General features: G+C 32.6%; 2 protein-coding genes across 2 annotated transcripts in view; one reads left to right on the top strand and one right to left on the bottom strand.

The window, feature by feature from the left end:
- Window positions 1–4959, bottom strand: part of Sb (serine proteinase stubble) — a 50337-nt gene extending 45378 nt beyond the window's left edge. Inside the window, exon 1 of the mRNA XM_075288802.1 lies at window positions 4698–4959. The gene's annotated coding sequence lies outside the window, so the exon portion shown is untranslated. The remainder of the gene's footprint in view (window positions 1–4697) is intronic.
- LOC142219981 (putative tricarboxylate transport protein, mitochondrial) overlaps window positions 1–14346 on the top strand; it is an 88596-nt gene that overhangs the window by 49091 nt on the left and 25159 nt on the right. The window contains exons 2-3 of the mRNA XM_075288804.1: window positions 4950–5000; window positions 5057–5718. The gene's annotated coding sequence lies outside the window, so the exon portion shown is untranslated. The remainder of the gene's footprint in view (window positions 1–4949; window positions 5001–5056; window positions 5719–14346) is intronic.

Below are 14346 nucleotides of genomic sequence, written 5' to 3'. Positions count from 1 at the left end.
AACTGTGTTTTCTTGGCTATATTTACTCGAATGTTGTCTGCCAAACATATTAGGGTGTGTAGACAAATACAAAACAAGTGGGAGGTTGGTTGGTTCAAACACAATCCGAAACATATACATGAAATATTCATCCCTTCCTTTTTGTACCATCTGAGTCCTGATGAATCTTAAGGAGTTACCACACGCAAAAAAATAATTCTTTCCTCCCAAACGAAATTTTAGACAAACAAAGTTCGTTTCTCATTTGCTTTTCGTTGAAAGGAAGTGTATTTGGAAGAAAAGTAAATACTTTTTGTGATAAACGTTTATTCTTTTCCAGGATGTAAAAACAATTTCATAAAGACTAACTCAAAAATTTTTTTTCTGGCTAATTGCATTTTCCCTCACATCTTTCTCACTTCCACAAAGTTTTTTAGTTCTTAGCACCATTTTCTGTAATACAAACAATGTAGAAGAAATTATACGATTTTATAAATTTTTAAAATTTTTTTACCTTTCGCCTGGACGGAGAATCGAACCGCGGACCATGCAATTTGTAAGCCAACACACTATCCACCGAGCTATGTAGCCGTTATTGTCATCAATAGACAATTACCCATATAAGTTATATTCATATATAGCATAGCTTGCGGCGCCCACGAGCCGATTAAACAAAGTTTATTTCACAGAAAAATACATTTAGTTGGGCACCATGAAGCAGTGGTTGCTACGTCTGACTTGCATGCCAAGGGTCGCGGGTTCGATCCCTGCTTCGGCCAAAGTTTTTTTTTTTTGCATATATTCCAGATATATTAGGAAGATTCCGAAAAAATGTTCAACATTACATTGTAGTATATTAAATTTTGAACTGTAAAATGTGTCTTATTAAAGACCTAAAGTCAGAAAAGAACAGTGTTTGATATAAACGAAATGGACTGTGTTGTTGGTTCAAAAATAACTTTTTTTATTAAAAAAATTAACATTTTGTAACAAACGAATTTTTTTGGTGATAAAAGTGTATACTTTTCGAAGCAATTCAAAAAACTCTAACAAAAGAAAAACGTTTTCGGTACACGTTTTCCAAACGTTTTTTTTCTTTGCGTGCAGTATTTCTCAATTACTTCGTGATCTCTGTTTGTGTATCATCAAGTCCTGGCAATTGCATTCAAATCGATTGCTTTACTAAGGCAAAGGAGAAATGATATGCTTGTAAGTTGATTTAGGGCATACTCTTAAAGTTTATTGCGGGAGGTTCGAGTAGAATTTATATCGGGTTTGGTAAATTCACCGATTTAATGCTGATAATTGGATGATAGTTTCACTGCAATTAGAGGACGCCGATGAAGAATGTAGACCGTTTTGCGTTTATATGATCGACAAACTTATTTCGAGACATATCATATATATAAGAATATATTTATATACATAGTATTGAGAATTTTTCTTTGAAATGTTGAGTATACTTATGCACTTCTACAAAATTTCAAAATTGTCCGTAATTCAAAATTCTTGCTTACATTACTAAGAATTTTTGTCTATTCGAAAATATGGCATTTTTGCCAACTTGAAGAATATAGATCCTATATTGCATCTTAGGTCCCCCTTGTGTTATGTAACATCACTTTGTATCTCTCATGACTTAGCACTACGAAATTTCTTTTGTTTTTTTTTTGCTTTCATTACACCCTTCTATTTAATACGGATGTGTGTGTATAGATTTCTGCGTAACTGAAACTATTTTTAAGTTAAACATAAGTAAATCTATTTTGTTACATAAGTTTAAAACGGATCTTTTGGACAAGTCAGTCATTCTGTTGCCATCTATTCTCATAAAGACATGAAGCTATCCATCTGTCTGTTAATCCATCTATTGGTTTGTGTATCAGCTTACAGATAGCGACATACTAACATGAAGAACATACGTATCAGTTTATCCGTCCATCCATCTGAGCTTCCAATCATCCATCTATGTTAGCCATCGCAACAACAAGCTAGATAGTGAACAATCAATCTATTTGGCCAACTAGCTCTGACCAGCCATTCATCTTAAGAAATCATGGTCAAATAAATCTTCTTGACGATCTTTTACCATACGCATTTACGAACACATGCACTCACTCATTCAGACACACACATGGCCATATTATAAATAACCAAGCCAATGATGGGTTTGAAGGCTCGACCACGAGTGATGGACCCAATAGACATGACAACCAAGTTTTGGACAATTCTTGAGTTAGATCTTGATGAACAATCACAAATTTTCGTATTTCAGAAAACATGGAGAGGAAAATAGGGAAAACGAAAAAGGAACCAACATTTTTCTTTTTAACCGTCATGACTTTTCTTTTGAGATACTGGACAATTTTTCAACTCGTATGGCGCACAGTGATTTCAATTGTTCCTTTTTGTGATTGTTTTGTGATTTTGGTTTGTCCCTTTTTGTGATTGTTTTGTTGAACATAACTTTACCGTATTATATGATGGATGGCAAATGGGAAAGCAAAGATTAAGTTGCAGTTGGTTGCCAAGAATATTCGATGGCGAAAAAAAGTAAGCAATCACTATGGGCTATTGTCTTTTTGAGAAGACAAAACGTTCAATGATTCAATCAATCGCATCGCTATTTGCAATCCAATAGGTAAGGACCAAGTCATCGAATTATTGTTTACCACTCATCACATTTACCATGGATTGTAAATGAAATGGAAATTTCTTTGTAAATCTTGGGCTAGGTTAAGTTACGCTTCCATGTTACTATGATAGACTTTATGGCAAATTTTGGTTTTCGTTAATGCCAAGACATTTAATTTATTTCAGCGTTGGGTTAGGTTAGTGGCAGCCCGATTATTTTTCAGGCCCACATAGACTATACAGTCCATTGTGATATATTTCAGCGTTATGCATTCTCCAAAACCATATGGACCAATGCCGAAGTAAATAATGTTTTAATACTAAACGATATCACCCAATACGTGAAGTGGTTCTGATATGGCAATAAATTCAAATCCGGTAAGTCATAGTTCCATACCATACTTAAATATTTGCTAACGGTGTTTAATATTTGTTTATACCCTTAGTAATTTTGGAGACATTTTTAAGTAAGGAAACCTAGTTATTATTTAGCTTGACCCTAAATTCTACGTAAGTGATGGTATGGGAAATCAACACAGTGGAATGAATATAATCCTCGCCTTACAAAAATATTCAGACTTGGAAAAGTCATCTTTAACTACTGCGCTGCGGGGCGCGCCGTCCAATTTTGAATATAAGAAACGCAGTCTTATCATTGAGTTGAAATGATTGAAATATGTTCCTCTTTGTTCCTATGGTGACAAGGTGGACTATGTCTAAGACAAATATTAGATTTAAAACAAAACCACAAATCTTCCCTTTCTATAATGCAACAAGTTTAGATAATGACAAATTACATTTCAAAAACTCAAATTCGAATTTTCAACAGTTTATACCGTACACTAAAACTCAATAAGAATACTTATAAATTTACCACAGGTTTGATAATTGATAATTGCCTAACGCATAAACTTGAACATAAAAAATTAAAAAAAGAAGAACTATAAAAAAACTGAAAACGAAATTTAATTTCATAGTACACAATTTCGATTTCTCCCATATATGAATACTTTCAAGTTTGTGTCTTAGGTCTTTTGATTTTGGAATATTGTTTCTCTCATCAGAGGCAACTAAATCTTAATTACACAAAATTTCCCCAAATAACAGTAAGTCATAGTTCCATATCATACTTAAATATTTGCTAACGGTGTTTAATATTTGTTTATACCCTTAGTAATTTTGGTGACATTTTTAAGTAAGGAGACCTAGTTATTATTTAGCTTGACCCTAAATTCTACGTAAGTGATGGTATGGGAAATCAACACAGTGGAATGAATATAATCCTCACCTTACAAAAATATTCAGACTTGGAAAAGTCATCTTTAACTACTGCGCTGCGGGGCGCGCCGTCCAATTTTGAATATAAGAAACGCAGTCTTATCATTGAGTTGAAATGATTGAAATATGTTCCTCTTTGTTCCTATGGTGACAAGGTGGACTATGTCTAAGACAAATATTAGTTTTAAAACAAAACCACAAATCTTCCCTTTCTATAATGCAACAAGTTTAGATAATGACAAATTACATTTCAAAAACTCAAATTCGAATTTTCAACAGTTTATACCGTACACTAAAACTCAATAAGAATAATTATAAATTTACCACAAGTTTGATAATTGATAATTGCCTAACGCATAAACTTGACCATAAAAAATTAAGAAAAGAAGAACTATAAAAAAACTGAAAACGAAATTTAATTTCATAGTACACAATTTCGATTTCTCCGATATATGAATACTTTCAAGTTTGTGTCTTAAGTCTTTTGATTTTTGAATATTGTTTCTCTCATCAGAGGCAACTAAATCTTAATTACACAAAATTTCCCCAAATAACAGAATTTGTGTTTTAGAGGATTAAGTAGCAAAATACCTGCACTGTATATAATTGGATGATATATGTATATATGTTGTATGATTCCAAATAATTACATGAAACTGTTACTCCATATTAATACATCAATTAATGGGGAGTTATTTTGAACACATGATTGAAATTATATTATCAAAAAAAAAAAAACTTTCGGTTGTTTATTATGAAAGCAATTAGTAAACAGTCATTATCACAAATATTGAGAAGTCACTTACGGATGTGTGTATTATCCTTTCACAAATCCATAAAAAAATTTGGTTAGACTTTGTTTGGAAATTTGGCAGCAAGTTAATTGTTTATCGCTCATAGAACTCATAAAGCACTGGTAAATAAAAATTTTCAAATATGGTTTAAATATAGTGGAGCACTTCACACAAAGATGGTTTCTAATCGATAGTTTTATTTGCCGATCGGTGTTGAAAGAATCGCTATTTTTAACTATGTGTTTCTTTTCTTTTTTTTTGCAGATGATATTTTATTGTGGTCCAAAGTAGTAGAGAATGCTGAGATTATGATTGGTAATCATACATTTAGCAACTCTTTGATTAAACACTTATAATTGCACTTTTCTTAGACGCGTTCTCCACCAAACTGACTTGATTAGCAGCATTCGCGAGCATTTCAACTGAATACCGGACCAGGGCTCAGCCACCATTGTGCATTGCAACCACAACATTGGCTACATCAGCAGCAGCAACAGCCAAAGCAACAATAGCAATAAAGCAAACTGGCATGCCTAGTATTTAGAGACTTACATGTAGATAGATGCATACTTGTTGTTTACAAGCCAACATGCATATAGATCTATGTTTGTATGTATAGAGCTTTTCATATGATATGTTCATATACAGCATAAAATCAGGCACATACCAAACTAAATGAAAATCTTCGTCATTATCATTATCATAGAGCAGTGATCATGTTTTGTGTTATTGGCATCGCCATCAACATCATCATCATCGTCATCAGCGGACAAGATCGCTCATTTTCCTCTACAAGTTTAGTGCAGCAGCAAAACGCAGTCCAGCGAAACGTAATACAGCGCAAATAAAAGAGAGCAAACCCCGGGAAAGAAAATAAAAAAAATATAGACACAATCAAATGAAAATGTGCTGCAACAGGTTGCAGCTTACATCAACTATTGCCGAACATGAACGAGCCAATAACAATAGTAATACTGCACAGTGATTTAATTCGTAAATAACAAATGCTCTAAAATGTAGATATAACTCAGAGGTAAGTAAAGTCCATGTTAAAACTTATAATTTGATAAAAAAAAATATCGTACTCCAACATAGTTAAAAATAATAGTTGTCCCGATTCCGTAATCCGTCCGCAAACAAAATTGTACTTATTACGAGTCAAATATAGTGAGACATTGCCATGAAACAATTATACGAGTCAAGTTGGGCTTAAGTTAATGTTTGCTCTAAGACTAAGAGTTGAACTGAAATTCCCTTTAGTAATTTCACAACGTATCTTATTATATACCACTGAAAAAACCATTGTCGAATGTAATATTAATTTCTCTAATATTTTCATTGAATATATTTTGTATACGATTTTAAGTAGATATTTTTCCGAAAAAAAAATAAAATTGTAAATAATAAATCTGGAACAATATTTCATTTATAAATATTCGGTAAATGAAATATTCGAAATCAATATCCAAAATCATTAAAAGACTATAATAATCTTGGGTATACATAAAAAATATTTTTTGTCTTCCATCACGAAATTAATTTTTGATTCAATTAAATTTATAATTGAATATTTTTTTTTAAACCCAATTAAAATTTTAATTGGAAAAATGTTCGTGATATTTTACGTAAATGAACACAATTTTACATTACTGTGCACCAGTATTAACGAACAATAAAAACTAAACATAGCAGAAAAACTAACAACATTTTGCCATTTGCCACACAAACAGCAGACATCAATGTCTGTTAAATCAATGAAGAGAGTAGAAAAAGAGAGCATTGGAACGTAAAGAGTCCCATGAAAACACTTACGGCAACATTAATCTCATCTAGTCTAGTCTACTTAATTATGGCGTTATATGTTTCACTATGCAAGTAGCTACATATGCATATATGCTCGTGTGTGTTGGTGTATTATCTCTAAGATTCTGATAGAAAATCAATAAACTCTTTTTCTCAATGTTTACCATTGAGCAATGACAATGAATAGAATTAGAGAAATTAACAGTAATATTGAATTCCACAACATCTGTTGCTGCTTTGTTGTGACAGTCAGACCGGCTCGATTTCCACTAAAAGAAACACCAACATAAAACGTGAATGAGTCAAACTGGCCACAGCAATAAATTTGTCCCTTATGTTGACGGTTGCACAGGCTACAGTGGTAGCAAAACAAGTAAGTGAACCATTGATCTTCCACTATAATTAGTGTTTATTTCTTTGTGTTTATCTGCCTATCCAAGTGTGAGTAATCGTATATTGCATTTTAACTGTTTTCTCCACTTCAAACTTTAATCTAATCGCATTCTCATGCAATTTCGTAATTAATTATCTTAAGCGATAAATGGAAATGTAGAAATGTGTGGCCAACTTAATACCAAAGCAGAAGGTAACGAACGAGAAGATTGAAGAAATTATCTATGGAGCCTGTTATTTATTACATATTCTCCATGGATTTGTTACAGATCACTACTGCCGAATCCAAGTGTATGAATTATTTATAAAAAAACTATTTATGATTTACATACATATGTACATATATTGGGCAGTTGGTGCAGATCATGCAATCAAGTGGACTCCCGAAAAACAACCAAAAACTGACGTCATTGAAATGTGAGTGCATTCATTAAACGCTAGATGGTTATTACCCTCACTTGGAGTTATTTTGATAATTATGATGCACTTAAATATCTGCTCCAACAACCATCACCAAAAAAAGACCATGACTATAGGCTAGAAATTGTACTTGTTTACTTTGTTGCGTACGGTTTCGAGTATTGTTTTGGCACTTGGTGGTTAAGATATTTCGAGTTCTTGGTGTTTATTAGAGCGAAATGTGAACATACATACAAGAATAAATTTATGGAGCAACTAAGAAATTGTTGTGCAAATTTTAAAAAGATTTGATTAATCAGCGTTACTTTTTTACATGGGAGTTTATATATAAACTTGATCAGATTAAAATTCAATAACAACATCATCTATACAAAATTTAATACATAATAAAATTGTATCTTATGAACAACTAACATAAAATGGTCATAGGAAACCACGGACAATCAGGCCCAGATCGAATTAGGGTTTTATGCTGATTTGATCCTTTAATATATAATGCCCAGTTTACGAACTATATTTTTGATAAGCACATTTTTACATAGATCGAAGTTACTATATTCCCTGGATAAGGGCATAAAACATAATATGATTTTATTATCTGTTCTAAATAAATATTTGATATTAAATTGGTTGTGAAATATGAATGTAGAACAAAATAACATCCCCATTTTAATGTTGGCCAATGTAACAGTAGTTCCGCACTTGAAATCGTGAAAAAGCTATTAACTGCCAAAAATTAAGAATAAATGAATTCACAAACAGCAAGCCAAATCAAATCTGGGGAATAGGGAAAGAAAAAAATATAAATAAATGTTTGCAATCCAATTAGCTCTTTTTCATGGCACAACAATATTGCGTGTCAGCAATGATACTTCTAAATACCTGTGGTGCAGGAACAGTACCCATTCGAGCTTCCATATTAGGCACAGTGCGGGACGTTGTGGTTTAAAGCATAATTTGGCCAACCATGGCCGATGTGAATTCGTAAGCAGCAATAGTAACTAAAGAGGGCGGTTGCCATTCCATACCATTTTCCAGTTTTCAACACTGACCCACTATTGTCAGTTTAATTATGAAAAGTGCACAACAATGACAACAATACAAATTGAGTTTTATTGTAGAATGTTAGAATTGATCATAAAGTCCATACATTTTGATGTACATTAGTATGGTTCCATACTTGGTTTGAGAATGTATGATAGATTATTGTGGATGGAATTCATGATTCTTCATATGAACCGCAGCCGACAAGATCTGGATGACGAAATTTTAGACAAACGAAAAGTATTTTCTTTAAAGGAAATAAACCCGAATTTATGAAAAGCGTTGTCTCCAGTCTTTTTTATTTGTCTTTAAGGAAAAATTTTCAGTGTCAAAAAAACAGAAAACTCTTCTTTCAATATACGATCCAATACAAAAATTCAAGAACGCAAAAAGAGGAAACACACTGCTTATGTTGTCGTTAGAATTGTTGTTGTGTCCTTGCTTCTGTTGTTGACCATAAACAAGACATTGTGTTCACCAATCGAGGGAATAATCAATCTCTCTAAAAATAGATTTCGATTGTTGTTGCATTAGTGTAGTAACAAACCGAAATCGAAAAAAATTAAGGGATTGTAGTTATAAAGGGTGATTTGTTAAGAGCTTGATAACTTTTTTTTTTAAAAAAAAACGCATAAAATTTGCAAAATCTCATTGGTTCTTTATTTGAAACGTTAGATTGGTCCATGACATTTACTTTTTGAAGATAATTTCATTTAAATGTTGACCGCGGCTGCGTTTTAGGTGGTCCATTCGGAAAGTCCAATTTTGGGCAACTTTTTCGAGCATTTCGGCCGGAATAGCCCGAATTTCTTCGGAAATGTTGTCTTCCAAAGCTGGAATAGTTGCTGGCTTATTTCTGTAGACTTTAGACTTGACGTAGCCCCACAAAAAATAGTCTAAAGGCGTCAAATCGCATGATCTTGGTGGCCAACTTACCGGTCCATTTCTTGAGATGAATTGTTCTCCGAAGTTTTCCCTCAAAATGGCCATAGAATCGCGAGCTGTGTGGCATGTAGCGCCATCTTGTTGAAACCACATGTCAACCAAGTTCAGTTCTTCCATTTTTGGCAACAAAAAGTTTGTTAGCATCGAACGATAGCGATCGCCATTCACCGTAACGTTGCGTCCAACAGCATCTTTGAAAAAATGATTCCACCAGCGTACAAACCACACCAAACAGTGCATTTTTCGGGATGCATGGGCAGTTTTTGAACGGCTTCTGGTTGCTCTTCACTCCAAATGCGGCAATTTTGCTTATTTACGTAGCCATTCAACCAGAAATGAGCCTCATCGCTGAACAAAATTTGTCGATAAAAAAGCGGATTTTCTGCCAACTTTTCTAGGGCCCATTCACTGAAAATTCGACGTTGTGGCAGATCGTAAGTCTATTCATGATGAAATGTCAAAGCATACTGAGCATCTTTCTCTTTGACACCATGTCTGAAATCCCACGTGATCTGTCAAATACTAATGCATGAAAATCCTAACCTCAAAAGAATCACCCTTTATTAGAAGATGATTCACATGGCGCTGAAAAAGGGTTCAATTTCGGAGGAATAATTCTCGTATGTAATTTCCATAAGAAGACATAAGACCCAAATTGAATCAAATCACCACGCCAGATCTACACTCAAAAAAAGTAAACTCTCCATTTCACTAGCTTCACAAGCCAATTTAACTTTATTTTAGTTACGGAATTATTATGCGTACGTTAGTTAAATGAAAAACGGGAAAAATTATACACAAATTAAGCAAAAAGATTTACTAAATTCGTACTTCTCACAAAATAGTTAATTATTTCTTAAAGTTTGTAAATTTTACCAAAAATGCGTCCATCATGAACTTCGTATGTCACTAAAGACATTCTTGCATTTTTGGACTCCTTTTTTCCTTCAAACTACAAAATTTTCTTTAAAAAGTGAAAAAAAAAATAATTATGTCTAATAAATTTTCTTGAATTTGTCGAAAAATATTTACTTATTTTTGTGATATCGGCATGATGCTAACGATTGTGATACTGTTTAGTTGAAATTTTCTAAAAATATTAAAAATTTTCTAAAATTTACAAAAAGTTCTCTTCCTGGTGGGTTCACTGTTTTTTCAGTGTACACTAAATACTATAGAAATTCGGCTTAGCTAGCGATGAAAAATGTGTGTAGCGATGAAAAATGTTGTTTCCATTTCGCTTTAGGAGGGATCATATTCCTCTCTGCGTACACTGAAAAAAATATTGACCTAATATGACGATTATGCAACCTAAGTGTTAGGATACGCAATTTACATAAGGACAAATTTCTTTAAAATAATGAAATTTTAATTTAAAAAAAAGTTTATATTCATTGCTTCAAACGTTCTTTTCATTAAATTTAGGACAGTAACCCTGAAAATGTGAATCCCTCCTTTAAAGTCGTATGCCTTTGAACTAAAAAAAACTTTCCATAAAGTTACGAATAATATTTTTGTTATAAAGAAATCGTCTTTAAATTAACTGATATATTGAATTTTTATATTCAGTATATCAGTCTAACCCCCATTTTCAGGAAGCTCCGTTAGTGCTACGTTAGCTAACGAACTTTTAAACCGTACTATGGACAAGTCGGTCATCTTGTCTACATATTCCATATGCCAGTTAGGAACTTAACTGCTAAAAATTTTTCAGTTAAAGTTAACCGGAGAGAAGATATTTCGATTTTACTTTCTGTTAACTGGGAGTTAAAGTCTAACGGAGATACATGAAAATGACCGTAAAACTTATTTTGAGGATTGTTGTTGAAATTTAGAAAAAAGTTTTTACATTGAGGTATATGTTATAAGATAGGTCTCTAAAATGCCTTTACTTTAAAGAAGCCGCATCTTTGGCTCGGAATCATTGCCAAAATCCTTATGGGAAGGGCAAAATCTTTGGATCTAAGTAAATTTTTTTTGAGTGTATAGATCTATTTTAAAGATGATAGTTTTTACTAAAAAAACTTGCTGACAGTTTTCACCAAGGCCGTAGCCAGGATTTTAAAAAAAATATTCATATAATCTCATGTGTAGAAAATTTTATTTATGCATAGGTATGTATACAATATTTTTATAATATTAAATTGAGCCGACGGGCTTTTTGGGCAGCAAATAAATCAATGACTTCTTCAGTCGGCACATTTATTCGGCGATGAACCGACATTAATGCCAATCCATTGAGTCTACTCTCGCTAGTCGAATTTCTAAGATACGTCTTTAATCTCTTCATTGTTGAAAATGAACGTTCGGATGAGCACGTAGTAACTGCAGGGATGGAAAATGCAGTACTATAGTACCTTTTTTCAATACTTTTTCACCCCGGTCAGTACCGTCCCAGCAAAAAGTGGGTAAGCACTAGTGATTCTTTCAGTAATACCGGTAATCATAAAGTTACTACTTGTAGTATTACCTGGGATTTAAAAATAATAACTTACCTGTGTAGGCAAAAAGTGATTCTTTCTATTAATACCGGTAATCAAAATCATATCTCGAGGTCCGGTTTCGGTTTTACAGTATGCACCGTTAATAGTAGCGATAAGTAATGCCAAATTACATTTCAGAAAAAAATTGCCAATAAAATATATCTTTGTTTTCTAAAGTTGTATAGTACATCATTTATATTACAAAATAACATCATTGAATATATCCATGTCGTGGAGCGTGGTATAGTGGGTTGGATTACAAAACAACAGGGGTGAGTTCGCAGTTTTTGGGTATCTTTATGGTAAAGATATTATTTGCTTGCGAAGAAGTACTTATTTTTCGACTGCTGGTATGCTTGCACGGAAGCACTTTCCTCCAATGTCATGCCCGTGTAAAAGTATTACTACTGATATATGTACGAGGAAGTTGTTACCAATTTGGCGCAGGCATACTTGTACTCATACCTGGAAATAGGAGTTTTTGCTGGGACGTAGTACCCCCGCGAAGGATTTAGTACCTTTTGTGTAGACATTTTTGAGTCGATATCAGATTTATGGTACAATAGCTTTGACAAAATACAGTAGAATTCATTTATAGCGACCTCGGTTATAACGACTATCCGTTTATAACGACGGATTTTCAAAGCAAGTTTGGTTCTTAATAGTTTGTACATGCGCAAGCATTCGCTTAGAACGACTGCACGTCTGTTTTGGAATGGTCATTCGGTTATAACGACGATGTAAGTTCTGTGTACTAAGTTTTATATTTTTCATCCCATTTTTTGTCGTCAGCCAATACTAAATAAAGAAACATATACTGCGGGGAATCACAGAATTTGTTTTCGACTATCCCAAACAGAGGTGCAAATGACAAAGAAGAAATATTCAAACCAGTTTGAGTCGTAAAAGCTGATCGACGCATAAACATTCACTTTTTAATTACCAGTGGTGTTATAGAAATTTTTTATTTACACCAAGAGAAGGAATATGATCACCTCAAACATGTTTTAAGAGCAAAATGTTATTTTTGGGTGGTGACCATGTAACATGGTTTTCGCAATCATGTTATTTTCTCGGAAATCATGTATCTGATTTCGGCAAGCAGGTTATATTTGACGATAAAATAACATTTTAGTGACAAACATGTTACATGGTCACCCTACAAAAATAACATTTTGCTCTTGAAACATGTTTGAGGTGATCATATTCCTTCTCTGCGTGTACATAAGAATCTGTAATCCAGCTCAACCAAACGCAGGTAAGGTTGCGTGCTGCACTTTTACTTGGATAAATACTGATATATCAGAGAGGGGATTCTGATATATCAGAGAGTTTATATAGTTCCGTTGAAATTAATGAAAGTAAATTATTAAAAGAAATTCTTGTAAGTAGAAAACAAACCACAATTCTAAACTATTCCCAATCTCAATATATATGAATATAAATGATAAAAAAACTTAAAAATATTGTGTACACTTATTTGGATACAACGACGTTCGGTTATAACGACGTATAATTTCGGTCCCTTGGCAGTCGCTATAACCGAATTCTACTGTATTTTAATATTTTGAGAAAGTCTTTATCAACCTTATTTGCTAATAGCCTTTTACAAATATGGCAAAACAGACATGTTCATGTGGGAAGAAAATCTCGATTTTGTAAAAGACATAGTCAAAAACAGGATTTTATTGAACTTCAAGAATGTTTTAGTCGAAAAAAGAATGCGATTCTATATTATCGATTTTTTATTTTGGTAGAAAATGTTGTCAAAATTTTATTTCTATATAGAATTTTTGCAAAATTTTATTTTTATAGAAAATTTTGTCAAAATTTTATTTAAATTGAAAATTTTGTAAACATTTTATTTCTATAGGAAATTTTTGCAAAATTTTATTTCTATAGAAAAAATTTTGCAAATTTTTTTTCTGTAGATTTTTTTGCAAAATTTTATTTCTATAGAAAATTTTTGCAAAATTTTATTTATATAGAAAATTTTGTCAAAATTTTATTTATATAGAAAATTTTGTCAAAATTTTATTTTCTTTAAAATTCAGTCTCTTGACAATAATCTTCGAGTGAAATTTTTGTTGAAATTTAGTAAAAAGTACCTTTCCGCTCAAAAAATACCTTTTTTGTACTTCCTTAAAAATTTTATTTTCCATCCCTGAGTAACTGGCAAAGTGACCAAAGTTTTTAAAAGAATATGCACGTTTGGAAATATCTCTTTATTGCACTCTCCAAGTGCTTCCATCGCTGAATTAGGCAGGTTCTTTTCGCAGTTTTGTGCCATTTCATTTACACATGTGTGTTTGGCTATTTCGTTGTTGTTGCTATGGCCAAACAAAGCGAGTCATGTCATAAAACGCAGAAAGACATTTTCCAAAAATGAAATTTGTGGTGCGAGAACAAAAACAATTTGTTTTTTTCGACCGTCGTTTGACGGGCTTTTCAACTACACAGAAAAAAAGTGTCTTGTAAATTTAAGGACCATTGTAACTTTCACATAGTTCAACAAATTTACTGTAATATAGTTCATTTTTCGTAACCACAACGAAAATTAACTTAGCTAAAGG

This window comes from Haematobia irritans, chromosome 1, assembly GCF_050003625.1.
Source record: "Haematobia irritans isolate KBUSLIRL chromosome 1, ASM5000362v1, whole genome shotgun sequence".
NCBI classification, from domain to species: Eukaryota; Metazoa; Arthropoda; class Insecta; order Diptera; family Muscidae; genus Haematobia; species Haematobia irritans.
Note: the sequence above shows the minus strand (reverse complement) of the source record. Positions and strands in the feature narration are given on the sequence as shown.